The sequence below is a fragment of the Pinus tabuliformis genome, chromosome 3_2, assembly GCF_031772625.1.
Source record: "Pinus tabuliformis cultivar Carrire ecotype Pingquan chromosome 3_2, CPIR1, whole genome shotgun sequence".
Taxonomy (NCBI): domain Eukaryota; kingdom Viridiplantae; phylum Streptophyta; class Pinopsida; order Pinales; family Pinaceae; genus Pinus; species Pinus tabuliformis.
The window spans coordinates 183,294,523-183,311,881 of NC_142302.1; the positions used below are offsets into that span (position 1 = coordinate 183,294,523).

Genomic DNA, 17,359 nt, shown 5'->3' on the forward strand with positions numbered 1-17,359 from the left:
CTAGCTTAACTTCTAGCTTAGTTTCTCAAGTTGTATGCTAACACATTGATGGTCTCCTTATCATAAGTTGTTCATCTTTAAGAGATCAGAATACTAATAAATTACAGCTTGCTTTGAGTAGCTTTTGGCTTATATCACTAACTCTTTCTTCACTTGTTACACATAACAATGTATGTTGGAAGCAGAATGCTGGAGAAAGGCACAGTGGTGTTATAATTTGTCATTTAGAGCTTTATCACTTTTTAGACTTATCTCTAACTACTTCTTAATCGTGTTTTACATAGTACTATATGTTGGAAGCAGAGTGTTAGGAAGAGATGAACATTATCATTGGTCTTTAAAGTGGTTTTCTTACCTTTTTATTTGCAGCAGCATGAGTAGTGACTAGTGCCATTAGAAAGTGGTTCTTTGCTTTCAGTTCATTTCAAGTTATTTATTTCAAGCTCTTTCTTTGCAAAGTTTAGAAGGTAGTTAGAAACCACCAGCGACACACACACTCACTCATTTAGAAATCACCTTACACACACTATCACTCATCTGTTTATAAAACCTCCATTCCACCTTAGGAAGATAGATTGACCACAAACAACACCCCCAAACGACAAAAAGATCTAAGAGGTTGCTTAAGTACATATAGTACACCTTCACTTCATCAGCTTACGAGCCCCTGGTTGACAATTTATGATAGCAATTTAGACAACACTAAATTGATTAAACAAGTAGCCATAATCACTTTGGCTCGTCTTGACCTTCCTGCTTTTCCATAAGCATGGTAGCCAAATCCACCCCCATAACACAGCCAAGTTCCCTGATATTTCCCACAAAAATCATTGACATGGTCGTGACCTGTGAAGGCTACCTTGATGTCCCCCGTACTTACAAAAGTGCTCAAGACACCTGAGTTTATGGAAGCACAACCCACTCCTTCCTACATTTCACCCACAATTTCTGAACCTCCAAGGCACCATTCCTCATACAGAGGAATATGGAAAAAGCCAAGAGCTGGAGCTAGATCAATCTATGGAGCCCACTCCACTTTTATATGTATCCTGCCAACATCAAAATAAAACAAAATATATGCCTACAGTGAATCTTTTTAGCCCTCTCATGTCCAAAATATGTTCTAAAATCAACAAGCCTCCAGACAAGAATAATGCAACACTATATAGGTGGCATGTGCCTCTTCAAGACAAAATTTTAGATTTGATAAATCGGGCTGGAGTGGCAGAAATATGTGTTCAAAAAGCATATAAAATACAGTATACCCTTTCAGAAAACCTAGCTGTAATAGTGCAGAAACATCTCGGAGCCAAGCCTGCTGGCTTTCTTTGATCCACCCATAGCCAGAAATTCCAGGAACAGTCGACTTATCACCGCTATCCAGAAAATAAAGATTGAAAACACTCTTGTTCTCTAGCTCTGAACCCAAAGCACCTTTAACTTCTATATTATAATTTCCAAAACCATCAACTGTAAATCTCTGTCTGTCACTTGGATTATCAGAAAGAGGGTTGACCTTGGAAATGGAGTAATCCATGACAGATAAATACAGCATCAACTCTTCACGGGTCATGGTAGATTCCTGGTCATGATTACCCAACACTGCTGCCCAAGGAAGCTTGGATTTTATTGCAGGAGCAAATGCAACATCCAAGGTCAATTTCTGGTGCCATTAAAAGTATCTAATGTTTGATCAAGTCTGGATGTTCCATAGGAGAGTTTCAATCCTCAACCCTTCACCAAGAAATTTAAACCTAGAACTTGATAAAGATTAAACCCCACAAACAAACAAAAATAATTTTCCCATTTAAATATGTATGTTGCTTTAAATTCACATAAACATGATGAGGTTTTCCTTCTGTTTGTATATTTTTCAACATCACTTGATAGTGATGTAATGCTAGGGAAAATAGAAAACCATTAATCAACATTTGTAAAAGTCAGTCTACAATAAAAGAACGGGGTGGTTCCATGAAAATAATGAATGAAGGAATTAAACAATTGTCTAGACAAGTCAGTGCAGCTTGACAAAATGACTCTTCCTACCCTTGAATGTGGCAGAAGATTGTATATTTTTCAATATCACCTGATAGTCACATGATGTTATGGAAAATAGAATACCATTAATCAGCATTTGTAAAAGTCAAAGCCTGCAATAAAAGAACAAGGTGATTCCACGAAAACAACGAATGAGGGAATTAAAAATTTGTATAGACAATTGAACGCAGCTTGACAAAATGACTTTCCTTATCCTTGATTGTGGAAGAAGACACCATAATCAAATTCACCGTGAATTCATTATCCTCTTCAAATACACATAAAAATGCCTATTATCTGCCAAAATTGGTGATGTGGATGCATTAGAGTACATGCATCACTTCAGAGTAACAATTTAATTGAAGTCTACAGAAAAGAAGAAACAACATAATGAAATCATGTTTTATATGATGCTTTGTCAATTTTTCTCAATGCCTAAAGAAGCATAAGTAAATTCCCCCTCCTGGCATGCCTGAGAAGGAAGAGTAGGAAATTTTGAATTTATAAAGAAAATAAATGCTTCTTTAGATATTAAGATGGACAAGGCTATGAGGATCCCCTATTCCCCAATTGTAGCAGAAAAGTTGTTCCAAATGTTGTTGATGAAGTTCAACCCTTAACAAGTGTAGTGTGAAGGAACCGTTCATGTAGAGTGGCTGAATAAGTTTCTTGTGATGTTATATGACAAATGGCTTTTCTATCACACATAAGGCATATACATGAATCATGCTTTGCTTAGACAATGCTCTGTTAGTCTAGGGTTATGTGGTTTTTGGTGTATGGACAGTCGGTAAGGATAAATATTTTTAGAGTTTGCAAGCAATTCCAATAAAGTGGTGATTGCTAGATGTGTTTTTTGCAGAATAGTTGCCAGTATTGAAAGTGTTGCAGTGTAAATGAACACAAATTATCTGCTTTTTTGAATTATATATGATTGAAAAACATGTTGAGTATTAGGAAATAGATAATTGTCTACTTGTTTAACATGAATTTATTGTTATTTTATTTTTCAGGTTTTTGAAGTGTAAAAAATGGTGCAAAAGTGGCGTTTATGCATTGAAGTGTCTTGCTTTCCAAATCCAGGTCGAGCAGTTATTAAATTCGTCCTTTACAATATGGCAACAAATCATTTATTTCATGGAAAGAGAGAAGTGCCTAGAATGATGACAAACAATGAGGCATATTACATTGCCCTTGTTGAAGAGCTAAAAGAGGCAAAACAACATGATGTCAATGATATTGAAGTCTTCACCAACTCAGAGTTGATATGTAATCAGATGAAAGGCATCTATCGGGTTCGGAAGGACAATTTACAACCTCTTCATAAGGAAACAATAAATTGGAGTTTTCAATTTCAACATTTTACCATCAATCGCTCTACAGATATTGAAAATATGTCCACTGATATAATGTCTAGAGCATTTTTAAGCACATATGTAGATGTCAAATATGACATAGCATCACCATCCACTGCAACAGAAATCATTGATCACCATCAATATAGATCCCCATTGTGCGAATGGGTTGTTGTTATCATTTTTTTGGGGTCTATCATAGCATGGTTATTTCAGTAAAGAAGAACTTGTTAATGTTTTATTTTTCCCCAACATGCAATGATTACGGTTTTTTGTATGAGAGACAAATTTATGGACAAACTATATATACTCCATGTACATGGACAAATGTATTTTGAGAAAAGTAACTGGTTCATGGTTTTTTGATTATCATTAATACATTATGGTGTTGTCTAATCCTTCCAAACACCTTCTCAGATCTTTAATTCTGGAGAGATATTGATATGCTATGTGATTTGTTCGTTGGTTGTTGATCAGTGATGAAAGGTTTCTTTACTATGTTTATAAGGAATTTATTCTTAATAACACTATTATTTCTCAATCACCCAGTCACTCTTCCCGTCTCCACCTTGGATTTCATCCCAATAGTTTTCCTAGATCACAACTCTATTTTGGCTTGACTTCTCTGTATTTCAGATCTTGTGCTTGTGGATTTATCATGATAGTCAGGACCTAGTCTTTTTAAATCAAAGGAAATCTTGCTCATGCTGAGTGTGTCATAAGTAATGAAATATCAATATTTCTCCAAGAAATCACATCCATCATGATGGTCTACTATGCTAAATCTCCCATGTGACCACTCCACTTCCTCCAAATCTTGCACTAGTTTTTCCTCTACAAAGGGATTCTTAGATAAAAACTAGAAAATATGCAGTTGGTGTTCTGGCTATTCTTGTAAGAGAGCTAAGAGGATTACTTGCAATTAGCGACAAGAAACAGTACAAGAAACAAACTTCTACATTTTTTGTCGAGAATAGAAATTCGTTTAGATCCTTTGCATTATTTTATAAAATGTGGATAAATATAGGGTAGTTCTGGTGTTTTGACATTGCTGTAAATTATGTTTGAGCTTAAAGAACTTAAATTTTCAAAATTTCGATAAGGATCTTAGAGGCATCTTCATATGCATCACTCTGTTTGTGTGATAAAACAAGCTCTCACATCACAAACACCAAAGAGTGCACGTGATTACATTCAATAATACCACTGGTCCTTTCCGAAAAATGTCCAAGCCATGTAGTTTCGAAGATCGTAAATGTTTAACCAAGAAGGCAAAAATTTTATTAAAGAACTTCAAAAATATAATTCTGACTTTGTTATTGTCAAATTAGATTTTCCATTCAAAATAAAAAAATTTCAGGTATTGTTGAAAGTAATCAAATCCTTTCTGCGATCTTTAGAAACCTGAAAATCAATTTGTCTAATGCTGTCCATATTGTTAACAATTTTGATATGATGTGATAGTTATCAGATCTTATGTTTTACAAGATACCAAAAGTTTCATGACAAGATTAAGAAAGTGCATCATATATAGCTTCTATTTATATTTCAACCATTCTTTTCATAATAAGGAGTGAAAACAATTAAGAGAGAGCAAAGCAAGAAGAATCAAGGGCAACACTAATTTTGTTGTTTATTCTCAAACTATTTGTGAGAAAGTGAAACTATTGGTGAATAAAAACCATAAGCATTATGGGTAACACAAATTCTTCCATCATGATCTAAGTGATATAAATATTAACACCACGAGCATGATTAATGATAAAACCGTTTCAATGATTATCCAAGCCATAGAAAGTTAATTACTATTTCAGAGAGACATCAACAGGTACTTCATTCATGCAATGATTACATAGCAAACACTATCTTATCAGCTTATTACACATGCAAGATTGTATTGCAATCATTAAATATTACAAACTAGTAAACCATCTTATTTCAGATGCTTAGAGGTCATTCTAACCTCCTTCAAAATTCAGTTTATAGCCAAAAACTTACCCTTAAGAAATATGACAGATATGACAATAATAAACATGAACAATCTAACCAGTGCAAGCCACACAACTCCATACTGCCCTATATAATGCAAGTAACGATCATGCAAATGCAAAACTATTGCAATATCCAACGACTGTAGTGGAGCGATCTTAATTACTTGTATGTCAGAGGCCACGTTCTGATGCATCAGTTCAATTTGTTACAGGTACACAAGAGCACCATTAAGTCCAATTTATTGCAGGTACAAAAGACCGTTAGGTCTAGACAGCCCAAATGTAGCAGTAGCAGTCTCATGGCTGCAGTCTGGAAATTCCACTCTGAGGAAGAGGAAAACTCAATTAGTGCATCCATAACTTCATGAATTATGGTTCCAGTGCCTATGGAATCCCAGGTGATTTTCCAGTATAATTGCTGAAGGAATAACTTTTCAGCGAGGTCTCTTCCTCTTTCCAGTTCAGTTGCTTGAAGTTTCAGCCATTTCGGATGAGTAGATTTAATGATTCTACTCTTAGGTCTGATATTCGATATGATTTCGAAGGGTATCTGTATGTTATTTCATCGATAATAGTTGTATGTTTGATTCTTCAGAATATTCACAAATTCTAATATGTAACAGTTGATGGGTTTCATGTGGAGGAAGCCTTTTTTCTCCCTTGATTAAAATGCGATAAGCAAGTAGTCTTCCAAAGTCCTTCACCAGCTGGGTGGCAAAGACAAATTTTAATTGAAAAACACTTTTTATTAATATTTGTGTTCCTTTAATATTTTAATATTTGAAACATGTTACTCTCTGTTATTTGCAATATTAATTGCAACGTTGTGGCATTATGTGTTGTAGAGACATATGTGAATATGCCTCTATGTTTCAATTTTTGCATTATTTATAGTTTTTTTAATATTTGTATTTAAAGGTGAGCATGTGGTTTTAATTTTTTTCCCTTAAAATGGCCTTCTTTCAGGGTTACATCCGTGGCTGTACTAGAAATATCAAATATCCCTTCTACTGCATTGACAGTCTTATGAAGCTTTCAAGTATTCATGGTCTTTCTTGGAGAGAAACTGCATGTTGATTTCCTAAGTATTGTCATGTTAGTTATGGCGAGTATTTTGATATGCCTAAGTTAACCCTCTCTCACTAAGTTTCTCACGGTGAGAGTGCTGTGTGGTGGGTAGATCTCCAGCTGACAAAAATAGAGACAAAAATATTTGTAGCATATAACACTATATCCTGTTCTCTTTGATTATAATTTTCCCTGCAACTACTTGTAGTCCCTCTTTGATGATGCGGCTGCTGTCATATTTTGGTCTCTAAAGACATCAGTGTCAGTAACAGGCTGAAATGAATTTGCAACTTATTTTAAATGATCACCCAAAGTCTTAAAGAAATCTTGTGCAGCTGTCCTCTGCCATTCATCCAACTGATTAACAATCTAGAATCCCTAAACACCTGCAGCTAAGAAACATTGTTGTTCAGAGCACATTTGAGCAGAAACCTTAATGTCATGAATTCTTCATAGTTGTTCTAGCTCCCAATCCTGCAATCGTCTCAACAATTTGATTTCCAGACAGATGCAAATTACTCACAATAGTGCCTTTTTCTGAGGTTCCATCAAAGAACTCCTAAACTTGTATTTTATTGATTACCAAATAAATGATACTACGTGTTACAAAATGCCATGGATTTTAGACAACTGACAGGTCTGCTTAGTCGACTGTGAATTTAGGTCAGAAATATAAGCAAATTGAGTGCTTTTTGTTATCTTTTTTCTGTGTGTACATAGATAGACAATCAAGTCTAATGGGCCGAGTCAATCTGACTTGTTTGACTTGCAAGTCCAAGACACTGAGGCTCCCGCTCCACTCGATATCTTCAGAGCAACGTCAAATTCGAGAGTCCACTTGGACTTGGAAGTTGATGAGTCTTGTAATATCAAGACTCCATTTGTGACTTCCATGGGCATTGAAAAGATGCAATGAATTGAACGTAAGATTTGTGTTCTGTAGTTCAATGCATATGAGCGAGTATGCATTTGATATAAACAATGTTTCTCTAATTGTTCTCTTCATATAAAAGGCCCCAAACATAGAAATAACATTAAATTATGATGGGTTGCTCTCATGGACCTAATTTTATGATCTGAACTGTAACTGAAAAATATGGTATGAATCGGCTATCAAGCGAGGCTCTATTGCCACTGTTATTAGCCAGCACGGAAACCTGATAAGAGAACTGAAATTTGAAATATGGAAATAGTTCTGAGAATCTGGATACTAAAGCAACCCTAAATTAGGAAATTCACAAGGCAACTAACTGCAACAAAATTCAACAGTTTTTAAGATACTAACAGCAAAGACATGAACAATAGTAACAGCAGGGAAATACCAGAGATTTCAATGAGAACTGAACACAGACTTTGAATAACAAAGTAAATGTTAGTGGGAAATAGTTTGTAGCTGAACATCATATAACCCAGGAAAAAAGTATGTCAAACGGGTGTCAACTCGGCCAAATCTAACAGTAGCAGAATACCAGAGATTCAATCAGAATTGAACACAGACTTTGAATGACAGGAGTATATCTTAGCAGGAAATAGGTTATGGCTGAATATCATATTAACCTAGGAAAAGAATGTCTCAGGTCAAATCCAAGGCAGTATGGAGGCTGTTTTTGGCCCAAATAATCTCTTCCAAACCAGAGCACACTTCACAAAAAGACCCATCTTAATGCCCAAGAGCCATGTGTAGCTAGAGATCTCACATTTTTTTAGAGAGGTACAATCCTTGATGACTCACCTTATGAGTGGGATATACTAAACACTGAATACAGGTGGAGTTGCAATGGATCTCATGAGTGAGAGGTACGTAACTGTGAGCACGCATTAGTAGCTTTGTATGGTAAGAAAATAAAATAAAAATGCTCCCAAGTATAAAGATTGGAAGAGCAGGTTGTTTCTAAATATCGCAATAGTTGCATGTTTTCAATTATAAATAGCATAGAATGGCAAGACATTCTTAGATCTTGTAAACTTCCTTTTATAGATGACTTTACATCAATAGATGAGCTATGATAAGGGAAATTTTGCAGGATAGATATGATTTTTGTTAGGCTTGTTTGATTTTTGTAGTTTGAAGTGTCTTTGATTGTTATAGCAGATATTTATGAGATGCTTCATTTTCAGTCTCCTAAGCATGGCACAAGTCTATCTATGGCTGCTTCTGAAGCCTAGGAAAATTTCTATTTTAGCCAAATTTGACATGTGGGAGTCTTATTCAGGATGTTGGGGTATGGCTGGATGAAATTGGTCTTGGCAGTTACAGGCAGATTTTCAAAGAGTGTTAATGGAGAACATCTGGATAGCTTATCAACATTTACCACTGAGCAGATTTTGCGGTTGATTAGGCGATGTCACATGAAATGTGGGGATTTTATAACTTTGTGCAATGAACTTCAACATATTAAAGGTTAGTGCCATCTGATATTATGCTTACATGTTAAAATTGCACACTCAGGACTGTTGGTCCTCCATTACTAGTTATTTTCCTTTGTTATTATTGCCAACTACAAAGTGCATCTAAGAATGTAAAGCTTTTTATATGTCTGTATTTTAAGTTTGGCTTGATTTGCTGATTCTGATTGACCTGTGTTTTGGGGCATGTGTTGCTTGTTTCACTCCATTGGCATGCTTGAAAGGTGAGCAAGAAGTTCATAGGCCTTAGTAGGCACCCTCCTGCCTCTCAGCAGTGTTTGTTAAGGTTGCAAAGCATAATCGACAGTCTCGAGTTGTGTCATTGAAAGTTGACCCTTGAGAAGATATGCTTGGGAAAATTGATTCACATGGAAAAGGTGTTAACGCATTGGTTTATGTATTCTTTTCATCCTTGTTGCAACCTTCATTTTGCTTTCCAAGGAGGCAATTCTCTATTCATGAATCTTAGATGTGTATAGACTCTATAGGGACTTCATGCATGTCATATGTCCCCGGATGCTGAGAACAACATATTTACTATGACATTTCCCAGTGAAGCCTAAGTCAATAGAAATAGTTCATTTTTCATGCTCTTATTTGTTGCATCTTGGATTGTTATTTTGTTGGAGTGGTTCTTAAGGTGGAGGTATATGCACACTAGAAATAATGGAATTATGATTTTATTAATACTACAGGAAGAACTTCAACTTATTAGAAGCGAGTCTGATGAACCCATCTCCAAGATGAGAAAATCAAATGGTTAAGCTTTGCATTATATAGTTCGCCACATTTTCAAATCCATAGCAGACCTGGCTCTTTGTAACCCGTGGGCTTCTTTAAATCTTCGACTCTTACAAAAGTCGATGTAGGAACTGAATTTTTACAGGATATCTGTTTAATCAGGGTAAACAGTAAATGATTCTTGTGTTTAGTTTTTCTTCTACTGCATTTTAATCACATTTCTCAATGGCGTTTCATTGCTGAAGTTTTATGCATTGCATTTTCAAAGCTCAAATGAGACCTGGCACTGGTTTGCCAGCCATAGGCTTGAGTATTCCTTTTCCAAAAGATGTTAAAGTAGAAACTGAGTTGATACATTGTGTCTAACAATTAAGGTCACCTAATAGTAAATGCTTTTAAATGAGGTTCAGGTGTCTTGAGCACTTTTGTAAGTACTCCGCAGCTCCCTCCCCTGCAATATTTCAACACAGATGCAAACACAGTTACTTGCTTTAGGTATCCTTTGTAGATTATTGGCAGGTGCAGCTCACACATTTCATAAATGAGACAATTGGACATCCTCTGACCTCGAGGACAAGTGGGTTTGCAGGCTACAGTGTTTGGGAGCACAGAGAATTTGTGTATATATCTATTAATACATATAACCAGGGAGTGGGTTCGACGTGTTGAACCTGCCTGTTTGTCGCCTGGGTGGTGCAGGTGGTGAGCTGCAGAGTGTCGGAGTGAGTTTTTCGTTGTTCTGGTGAGCTGCAGGCGCGAGTCGAGCCCGTTCTGTGAGTTTTCCGCCTGTTCTGGTGACCTGGTGAACTGCAGGGGAGGGAGCTGCGGAGTGCCGGGTCGAATTGGTCAGGAGCAGCCCGCGGAAAAACCGAATTCGAATTGAAAGGTGAATTAACTCCCGGCAGCAAGACAGCGATGGAAGTTGGGGCTCCTGTCAGACGTAGTTAATGCGGAAGGTGGCGGTGCTGGGCGGAGCTCGCGGAGGGTGGAGGAATTGCCGGTGGCCGGAGCCGGAGGTTTTTCCGGGCGGCACTGGAAACCGGACAATTCCTCTGCCTTGTTAGACTACTCCAATAATATTCATAGTAAAGTGGGAGTGAATATCCATGGTTAAAAATATTGTTATATTCCAAGTATTAAGTTTTTAAGTGCTTATTAATGAAATTTAAATATGGTTACAAAATCCTTATTTTAATTTATATGGTAAAATAAATCTTAATTTATAGTTATTTATATTATATATTTTAATGTGATAGAAATGTAGATATATGTCAAAAATAATTATATCTTTTTTATTTTAAATTTAATAAAAAAATGTTCAAGAAAACTCTTCTGAATAAATCACATCAAGTTTTTGGACTAGCTACTCACGTTCATCATCAGGGAAAAAGATAGATAGGGAAGATTTATAGCAAGGATGCAATGGTAAAGAACGTTATATTAAACTAATTGTTTTTTTAATAACTATATAAATAAAAAGAAGAAACACCTAGAAATAGTTTTTAATATATCAATATTTATAGTTAAAAAATGAATAAAGTAATAAATCTTTCTAATATCTATTTTGTAATCTTGGTAGATCCTTCAATTTTCATTAAAATATAAGCAAGTTGCATCCACATATGAATAGTTAGGTGGCCTCAACTTGCCCAAAGGGGAACCAAGTCTGTTGGCCACCTAATAGCATGATAAGTCATCCAATAGCAAAAAAAAAATGTCTTTCGACCCAGGCTATATAGGTTTATATATCTTTACCTTGTCCAAATACTATTTGCCTCTGAACATATAAAACATCATTTTGAAAATTAAAAGCTACCCGCATATATATTAATCTAAACTGAAACCATCTAGTAGCCTACTCTTCTCCCTCAATAGATGCAGATTCTACTGGGGTCGAGTCCTTAACATTGGAACCCGACAGTACTGTTTGCAAAAGAAGGCAAGGAAGGTGATCCTCAACTCGGCACAGGCGTCCATCTTGTTTTTGTAGCGGGAACTAAATTTTCTGGAAATCATGCTTATAGTTGGGGAAGTTTGTACCGATGTCACCATACTCACTGAAATCTACTCCACGACCTTGCCCAGGAGACTTTTCATGGTCCAATACAAATATAAAGTATGTTTGAACTCGGTGACTCGCCCGCGAGTATGCCCGGGGTCCGGCACCATAGCCCGCCAATCCTCCATCTCAATATCCGTCGAGCCCGCTTTTAGGTTTAGATCAGCTTCCCACTCCTCAATTAAATGGTTGATTTCCTCATTGGTCCCTTCACGATAAGCAAAGTCTATATCATTTATGATGTTGGCTACCAGTTTGTGGCCCCTTGCTCTGTCACTTGAGGAGTTGGGTTGCTCCTCCTAAGCAATCACCTGAGTTCTCCATCCATGGCCCCTAGCATTCATAGCCTGCGTCATTGCTTCATGCTCACAGTGCCCCAGTGAAAAGATGGGTGTGCCAAGTTGCCTATACAAGTGGTAGCCTAAGCCCATAAGCCTTTCACTTCCAAGTGACCCTACCGCCCCATACACCTGACATGGGAGAACGAAACAATAATTGCCATAGTAAAAAAACGTTGAACCCCTACAGGTCTTATCCCATACACCCCATCCTTGCCGACGATCCCATATAAGAACTCATCTTCGACACCCCATAACCAATTTTCATAGTAGCCAGAAGAAGAATCGAAAAGACCACCATGACCCACAACATTTGTGTAATCCCAAAACTCAGATTGATGCAAAACATCCACTATAACCGTACGGAAACTTCCATAGAGTCCAGGGGCACGAGACTTAGCAGGATAGACAATGAAAAAATTATAGTTCCGAGACCAATAGTCATGTAGTGGGTAAAGCTTCCACCCAACCCCATGAATTACAATAAAGTGAAACCTAAAGGCAGAGCTGAAGACGACCTAACCCCAAACCCCAGGATTTTCAGACCAAACCAGACAGAGTTAGGCCCAAGGGATGGCGACAGAGACACGCATCCCATATAACCCCTTATGGGACAAAAGGATTTCAAAATGAACTGACACAGAGACCATACTAGACAACGTGACATATTGCATCAAGGATACCGGCATTGGGGGCTTCCGAAAACCCAGATTTCTCCCACCCGCAGGCAATTCAACCCCATGCAAACCCAAATCCCATAACCAGACAAGTTGATGCATGAACGAGAGAGAGAGAGAGAGAGAGAGAGAGAATAGTTAAAGTACCATATTACCCTCGCGTGAAGAAGATTAGTCCACCACCTTTCCTGGAGTCGTGGTGTTCCTGTGCACTCGACGTCACCCTTCCACACTGCTTTCCCCTTAACATTGAACCGATTAACAGTCCTCACAAAGCACTTGGCACCAAGCCAGACCACAGACATAATGCCTCTGCCACCTCCTGCGAAGGTATTTACCTCTTGCATGCAAGGAGCCATCGCACCTATCGCCTTGAGCGTGTGGAGGGTGGTGGTTTTGTACCCCAATGTCCTTCGCATTTAAACTATATTGATGAGAGTGTCATCCAACTCGCATCCGATAAATCTTTCTAATATTATTAATGAATAAAATAATAAATTAGAAATTGGTTAAGCAAGTCAAGAAATGGTAAAATTATTTAAAAAAGGAGTAAAGTATATAACAACATATACAAATTTATCAATATTATTTTAATATAATAAGAAATTATAATATTATTATTTATTTTAATAACTAGTATTAGATAAGAAATTAAAAAATGATGTTACAAACTTTCTTAACCTAATAATAATATAATAAAATACACACGGAAGAGGGAGGATTAATATATAATAAAAATCAGAGTAAAAGAAATAAATAAATAAATAGATACATAAATAATAATGAAAGTGAATAAATAAAATAAAACAATAACAAGGAAATACCACATAAAAAGGTATAACAACAACTTAAAAATAGAAAACTAAAGGAATTTAAAGAAACAGAAAAACAAAACAAGGAAAGGAAAATAAAGACGAGGAGAAAAAACAAAAAGGAAGAGGCCTAGGAGTATCTGGATGGGTCTATGAATTGTTGATCTTCCATCCATTGTCTCTATTGAGTGTAATAAACCTTCTTTCTATTTCTATGGCTTCCCTCACTTTATGGTGATGAAAATGATCAATCCTAGCAAGGACCTGAGAATCTTTTGAACATAAGAGTGTTTTGTCTTATCGGCATGTTCAACTAAAGCAAAGGAGCGAGATGGTTTTTGGGCATGTTGTATTGATGAGCCATGGTATTGGCCCATGGTATTAATGTTTTTATGTGCTTATTAATTAAATTAAATATGGTTGCATAATCATTATTCTATTTTATAAGGTAAAATGGATCTTAACTTATTGTTGCGACTTATAAGTTATATATTTTAATGTAATATGTATATTATGATTTTCATGTATCTAAAACATTATTCTTAATTTTATTAATACCAACATAGATCTATCTTAAATACGGATCTAACATGAGCCGAGAGGGATCCAATTTCTTCATTCGCAAATTTTTTTATGAGTAGACATTATTTAAATGTTTTGTATACCTTTTTTTTTAGATATGTGCAAAATTTCAACTTGGATGACCGACCGTACAATACTGGGTGTAGTATGATCCTCTAGACTCAAAACACAAAATTACAATGTAACAAATTGAATCACATAGTTATTTGGTCAACATTTCGAACCAACTCATCCTCACGACAAGGTATAAAAAGCATGGATGCCTAGAGTTAGTAAGTTAGTTTAAAAAAATGGTGATAGAAATATCTTATAAAATATTATATAAACAATTAAAAACTAGTTGTTATGCAATAATTAGATATAAAATATTATCTTTCAAAATTATCAATTTATATAAAATAATTATTTAATAATAACACTTTATATAGTATTCTTTGATAGGGGTTGATTTATTCCCATTAAAATATATTTAGTTGAAAACTAATTGTTGGGAATAATTCAATTTAAAATATTTTATTTCATTAATGATTATTTATTTAATATTATTATAAACAATCTTCTGGATCATTGCTTGTTGGAGGATGGCTTGTTTCCCTTAATTAGAAATAAAACAATTGTAAATTATATAGAACTAGAGTTATAGGTTAAGAATAGTTAATAATCTATAAATTGAAAATAAAAAGGAGTTTCCATCATGTTATATTTTTAGTTATACTAACAAAACTAGTAATATTGCAACAAATAAATTTAGAAAGAGGAAGGTCGAGAGGTAAAATAAGAACTAAAACCTAAGGGGTCTCAAAAAAGCATAATTTAAAAAGGGAAGGGGCGTGGGTAACGAGGAGGTTTCTAAAAAAAAGAGTAATTTAGAGAGAGACTGCTAAAACTTTTTAACTTTTTACACTACAACATCTCCCCCATAGTGAGCTTTATATTACTTTTAAATGACATATAAATGTTTACCAATCTTTTACATATTAATATAAATTAACATATTAAGCCAACATGTAAAAATGTTGATCAATTTTTTTACTTTGCACCTACACATCACTCCTATAGAGAGCCTCTCCCCCAAATATATATATATATATGAAATGAGAGGTGGTTTTTCAGCATGTGGTATTGATGAATGGTGGTATTGGCCCATGGTATGGTATGGTATGGTTAATAATATCCCTGGTAAAGTGGGGTGAGTATCTATCCATGGTTAAAAATTTTATTATATTCTAAGTATTATTTTGATTGTGAAATAAGAGATGGTTTTGGGGCATGTGGTATTGATGAGCTATGGTAAAGTGGACATGAATATCCATGGTTAAACATATTGTTACATTGTAAGTTTTTTTTGTAAGTATTAAAGTTTTTTATGTGCTTATTAATTAAATTTAAATATGGTTACAAAACCATTATTCTATTTCATAAGGTAAAATGGATCTTAACTTATTGTTGCTATTTATATTTTATATATTTTAATGTAATATGTATATTATGATTTTCATTTATCTAAAACATTATTTGTATATATTTTAATGTAATATGCATATTATGATTTTCATTTATCCAAAATATTATTAATAATTTTATTAATAAAAACAAAATTACAATGTAATAAATTGAATTTTATTATTTTTATTACTTTTAATTTTTTTAAAGACACTACAATGTCTTCCCCATATTAGGTTCGCTCTTTCTTACATTACACTTATACATCACTCACACACTATAGAGAGCCTCTCAACACAATTAAAAAATATGTTTATTTATAAAATATTTTGATTGTGAAATGAGAGTTGGTTTTTCAGCATGCGGTATTTACTATTGATGAGCCATGGTCTTGCCCATGGTATGGTATGGTTAATAATATCCATGGTAAATTGGGGTGAGCTTCCATGGTTAAAAATCTGGTTATATTGTAAGCATTATTTTGATAATGGAATAAGAGATTGTTTTTTGGCATGTGGTATTGATGAACCATGGTATTGCCTCATGATATGGTATGGTTAATATTAGCAATTGCACTAGATGTTGCAAAGGAAACGTCATAGCGTAGGAAAGAATAGCATTAAAGAGTTACTCTTCCATGATGACAGTGAAAGTGTCACTAGATGTTGCCAAAGGGTGTAAGTGGAGTTTTGGGTCTTAGTTAAAGAGGGAGGTCTCAAAAATTGTAGCATTGACATGACAGGAGTATCCACACTATGAGGCTCTCTCTTTTTGGTTATTTAGGGTAGTTGTCAAAGAATGCGTTGTAGAGATAGCAAATATCTCTATCCTTAGTAATTACTGACCAAAAGATGCTAATTTGGTATTTTGGTTAAACATCCATATGTATTTTCCCTAGTAACACTTGTGTTTGAAGTATTTTCCTACTTGAATGGTTGGAATTTATCCACACCCTATTTGAATATGCCAACTTTATTTGGGATTCAATTTTTTTTGCAGTTAATATAACTCTCTTGGGTTTCATTCATATCTATTTACATTGTTCCCCCAATTCAAACTCTAGCAAACATTTGTGTCATTATGTTTTTTATCACTCTATGAATAGTGACCTGCATCTAATGATTTTGGATAGATTATAAGAAGTTGAAGCCAAAATATACATCTTTTGAACTCAAGGATGTTGAAAGCAACAATCACTCTATATAATAAAATTAATGATTTTCATTTTCCAAAATATGAAACAATATCTCATTTCCATCTTGGGTGCAATTCTCTATGTGGAAGGGTATAAATGTAGAATCATTTGATTGGAATTTTCATTTCCATATTGGGTGTAACTATCTTTTGATCAATTAACAGTTATAATGAAATTCAGAAAAAGGTACAACAATCACTATATAGTAAATGATTGCAATTATCTATGTGGAAGAAGGGTATAAATGTAAAATCATACGATTGAAATCTTCATTTCCAAATAGGGTGTAACTATCTCTTGATTGATTGTCATTTATAATGAAATTCAAAAAAAATACAACAATCACTATTTATAATAAATTATTTTTGCTTTCCAAAATATCAAATATTCATTATAAATATTCTATTTACAATGAATAAAATATTTATGCAATAAATTTTAATATTTATGCAATAAATTTATAAAATTATGATAACAATTAATAGGATATTCTTGCAATAAATTTATAAAATGGATATTCTTGCAATAAATTTATTGATTGAGATTTATAATGAAATTCAGAAAATGTGCAACAATCACTATATGTTAAAATTAATGATTTTCATTTTCCAAAATATCAAACAATATCCCATTTCCATCTTGGGTAGAATTTTTT

At 34.6% G+C, this 17,359-nt stretch overlaps 1 pseudogene; it reads right to left on the bottom strand.

Annotated features, from left to right (window-relative positions):
* Positions 1-679: 679 nt before the first annotated feature.
* LOC149180397 (putative inactive purple acid phosphatase 28) lies at positions 680-5,577 on the bottom strand (annotated as a pseudogene).
* Between the last annotated feature and the right edge of the window lie 11,782 nt (positions 5,578-17,359).